A 5,025-nucleotide genomic window follows, 5' to 3' on the forward strand; every position below is an offset into this window, starting at 1 on the left:
TTAGAGTTAGAGTTATGTTTCGCGCGAAGCGTTTGGGAACGGCACGGTGATTGGTCAGGCGAGATCGCGGAGACGGACTTGGCGTGTCCGTTCTATGTCGCGCGCGGATACATTCTGCCGTCTCTCTAAGTTTCCTCCATGGGCGTTCCTAAAGCCCTCTTCCATTGACCGTGCCGTTGGTGGGTGTGGGAGAAGCGTCAGGTGCGTTCTTCTCTGGTGCACATGTTTACTAGTCGGACTATACTTAAGTCTGTTCGGAAAGAAATTTTCAAGCTATTACGGACGTGACACCTCCCCCCCTTAAAATAAAATGTTGGACGATGTTCGATATTTTAACAATTATCCGATCTAAAGGAACTTGGTTAGCTCATGTTGTTCTTAATCTACTGCGAGTGACGCGACACTTAACTTATCGCAAAATTAGAAGTTTATTTGTTTAAGGCTTAACTATTTATTTTAACGGTTGCCACTTATTCGTTTTCTTTATTTCCTAACATTGCGCGGAGTTCTTTATACTGCACGGGGCTTTCATTCACACTTTCACTGGGTGTTGGCGCGGTGGGGGTGGGGAGTTGGGCTTCTGTCGTAGAATGGGGTTTAGTGGTGGTGGGGAGGAGGGCCTCCCGGTCCTTTTGTCTTCCAGGGGTGTCCTTTTCGCGGGGCTCCGCTAGGTGAAGCAACAGTTGCGTGACAGAGCTCCAAATGGCCCCGAGCAGATGTAGGCTCCAGCCGTACACTGAGTGAAGCGCGTAGCCGTGGATTATGGTGTCCACGATTAATTTTATTAGCTTGATGATGATGAAAATTGCCAGGACTCCTGCGCTTGCGGACCCGAACGTAATAAACCCCTGCCAAAGGCGTCCTCCCGCGCTTTCGGCGATTTTTTCCAGGGATTTCTCGTCGAAGAGATTTGTCATCGAGATGCTTCCGGACGGTATGTTGTGGCCCATTGCTCCTCGCGCCAGGGTATTCAACATTTGTGGTTTTTCAACCGGAAACATGATATAGTTACGGAGCCTGCTTAGATCTTCGTCTGAGTAGATCCCGCTGGTAGCGAGCGCTGCTGGCGCGACATATCTCCACGTGGGCCGTGTCAGTGGCTGGATCGTGGGTGGGGGTAGCGATTCTACCGGACGCGGCATAAATCGAAACCAAGTCCCATGTATTTTATACATATTCGGCAGGAGTTCGCTGCAGTCCTTGTGTGTTCCTGTCCGCGTTAATATTCTTGATCCGGGTAAAAGAAAGGCTGTTTTATTTCCATATGTCACAGGTAATTCGGCGAAGCATCCTTCCGTATGTCGAACCTTGCATTCCACTGGGACGCACTTGATGAGATGTATAGCTTCTCCAGCCACCACCGCCGTGTATCCGGGGGATTTCATTATACGGTGTGCCATTTCGTCTGGTGCGATGCTGGATAGCGTAAGCGCGTTCTGGAGTATTTGTTTTTCCAAGGCGCATTTTTGCTCTGTTATGTCTCGGTATAGGCGCGTTAATTGCGTCCTTATATGTTTCTCTACGTAGACGAACTTAGAGTTCACGTAGGCGAAAATGTCTAAGTTATTCACAGAGATTCTCGATCGCACCCTAAATCCTCGGTCTTGTTGCGTTTCTAAAATAAAAAGTTTCGGATGCTCCGTCTGTATTAGTGTGTAGCCACAGAGGCTGGTTCTGCCCGTTTGCGTAAGTGCAAACGTGGTTTCCCTCGTAATGACCGTATAAATGGTGGGTGTCGTTTGATTGGCTTTGGGAGTTAATTTACTTGCTTGTCCTTCATACAGCACATCGTAATGACTGAAGTGGCAGCTATCGGGCGGTACCGTCGACCAAAAGGTTTCGCCTCCGTCGGTGTCGAGGCACTCTCCTGCCGTGACCTTGCAGTGCAGGCCGGAAGGTAGGATGATCTCGTGCGAATTGCGGCGAATTGGGGCCTCGAAGTCTCGCAGCGTGACCTTGATCGTTGCCTGTACGACGACACTGTCCCATGTGCCGTACGGGTCGCTGTACTGAGTACCACTGCAACGTCCATCTACGGATGTGTATCCGGCGAGGGTAACGCTCCTGGTAGAGGAACTATTCGGTTTTATTCCGGAGATGTAACCGTCTCTTCCTCCTAAGTCAATTGTGCCGGTTTCGTGAATTCTCCGGCAATTGCTGGCCGCTGTCTCCTGCAAGTATACTCGCCTCCCGCCATGCACTATCGATATGTGAGAGTGCATCCCGCAGTAATATATTATGCGGTCGATCTCGATTTTGCATTGGATTACCCTGGTTTTGTCGAAGTCCGAGAGCTGGAGTAGCTGGACGTGAACGTTCTCGGTGATGGGCTCGACGTCCTCCGAGTCGCAGTCCCCTATATCTAGCAGGGACAAGGACGTAATATTGAGACCGTGCCCTCCGCAATCGTAGCCTACCAGCCCTCTTGCTGGTAGAGTGAGGAACCCGGCGATGATACCGATAATAATTGTCCGTTGATCCATCCTTGGAAGCGTCGGCTGCCAGACTAACGCGCCGGTGGTCGTCTTTGCGTTAGTTTCTCCTACTGGGTCCAGGGTGGGGGGCGTTTTCATCAGGGAGGTACGCTCCGCGCTCTCCGATGTAGCGTAATTTTTTCAGTTTGTCGCTATGTACTACGCGAGTCCTATTACTACTTATCGCTATCTTAACATTATTATTCCTTAAAATCTCTAGTATTTCATGCGGTCCGGTGTATTGGTCGGCGAGTTTCCCTTTTACGGGTTCTTTTAATAGGTATACTTGGTCGCCGCGTTGGAATGTTCGGGGGTTACATTTTTTGTCGTAGTAGACCTTCGCTTTTTGCTTCGCTCGACAGAGATTTTCCCTGGCTATTTCTTGTGAGTCTCTGAGTCGGTCGAACAATGAAGTTATATAATCTGCGTACGTTTCGTTCATGTCACTCGGTAAAATAGGATCGCTAGTTGGAATTCTGGCGGTTTTGCCGAAGACCAACTCGTGCGGTGTGAATCTCGTGCTCTCGTGCACGCTTGTATTATAAGAAAATGTTGCTAACTTCAATTGTTCGTCCCACTCTCGGTCTCGATCGACGTATTGCTTGAGATATTCCCAAAGCACGTGATGGCTTCTCTCGATCGAGCCGTTCGACTGCGGGTGATAAGCGGTTGTTTTATATTGCGATATTCGAAATTTTCTAGCAACGGCGCGCATAAGGGCACTCAGAAAGTTAGTACCCTGATCGGTGAGAAGCGCTTTAGGAGCGCCGTAGATACAAACAAACTCGTTTATAAATGCGTTGGCTATGTCGATAGCGGTCGCTTGCCTGAGCGGTATCGCGAGGGAATATTTAGTTAGGAGATCCTGTATAGTTAAGATGTACACGCTGCCGGCTCGGGTTTCGGGCAATGGCCCCATAATGTCCATTGATATTTTTTCGAACGCGGCGGCCGGAGTGTCGGTTAAGACCATCGGCTGGCGGGTCTTCACGCGTACGAGCTTTTTCAATTGGCAGTTCCTACAGTTTTGAATGTACATTTGTATATCGGTTTTCATGTTCGGCCATTGATAGCGATTTTTTATGCGCCAATAAGTTTTCGTAATGCCTTTGTGGCCACCCGTCGCGGAATCATGGTATTCTTTCAATATTCGCAGTCGGTCGCTGACTGGGGGAGTTGAAATCTTATTGGTGCATATTGATATCCGAGCGCCGTGGTCGCTAAACGTATCATCTAGGATGTCTCTGATTTTTCCCCACGATACCCTATCTATATCGCCCTTACATAACGAAATTGACTCTAATCTGAGTTCATCGATTACACTCAGCAACGCAGCAATCGCTTCGATTACACTTTGTCGCCCTATTATCTCGGATACGCGCTCTTTGATTATCAAGGCAATTATGTAACGGTTTTTATCGCTAATTAGTTTGGCGCGCCCGAGAGTGGCGTTCTCAATTCGCGGGAGTCGTCTCAATTCCGCGAGCATGCGCGCTCCCTCGTCGCAAGGGTCGCCCGTCTGCGTGGTAAAAATGACAAGGTTGTCTTTGCGCATAGTGAAATTATCACGTATTTCCCGTACTTTGAAACGTTGGTACGGAGCGTAGGGAGTGTCAGGTAGCGGAAAGTCGCTGTCTTCGCTGCTGTCGTCTAGCTCCGTATTGTCCTCGTCTATGATTTCGTCGTCTGTAAGGGAGACTGTGTCTTCTGGAATGTTATAGCTTCGTTTAGGCGGAATGGATTTTGCAGGCAGGGTCGGAGCAGGTATCGGGTTTAGGCTTTCGTTCGATGTAAGGGGAAACAGAAATTTATGACTGTTAGTTTTTTCGACGGATTCCTCTGTCGCTTTTTCGACAGGGTTTCTCGACAACGCGTCGGCGTTTAAATTTATTTTTCCAGCTTTATAAACGATTCTGTATTCGTACTCAGCGAGTTTAAGCCTCCAACGAACGAATCTGGATGTAGGGTCCTTTACTGATTCTAGCCACACTAACGGTTTGTGATCTGCTACTAAATTAAATTTTTGGCCGTACAGGTATGGTCGAAAATAGTTTACGCTGTATACTATCGCAAGGAGTTCCTTTTCGATTGTCGAATAGTTTTGTTCGGCGGCGTTTAAAAGGCGCGACGCGTATGCGATAGGTCTGTCTTTTCCTACCTCGCCCTGGCTAAGAATGCCTCCGATAGCATGTTGTGATGCGTCGGTGGTCACTATAAATGGTAACGTGAAATCTGGGTGTTGAAGCAGTGGTTTTGAACATAGCAAATTTTTTAATTGGATGAACGCTTGTTCGTGCGCGTCGGACCATTGAAATTCCGTATCCTTTTTGAGTAAGTTAGTTAACGGGCGAGCTATTTTAGAAAAGTCTGGTAGGAAACGTCTGTAATATCCGGCCAGGCCTAAAAACTGTTTTATTGCTTTTGTGCAGCGAGGCCTTGGAAAACTCTCGACTGCCTGTATTTTTTCTCGACGCCGTCCTCGCCAATTATGTGCCCAAGATACGTTACTTCTTTGCGCAGGAACTCGCATTTATCCCGTTGGAGTTTCAGG

This window comes from Trachymyrmex cornetzi, unplaced genomic scaffold (assembly GCF_001594075.2).
Source record: "Trachymyrmex cornetzi isolate Tcor2-1 unplaced genomic scaffold, Tcor1.1 scaffold123, whole genome shotgun sequence".
Lineage (NCBI taxonomy): Eukaryota > Metazoa > Arthropoda > Insecta > Hymenoptera > Formicidae > Trachymyrmex > Trachymyrmex cornetzi.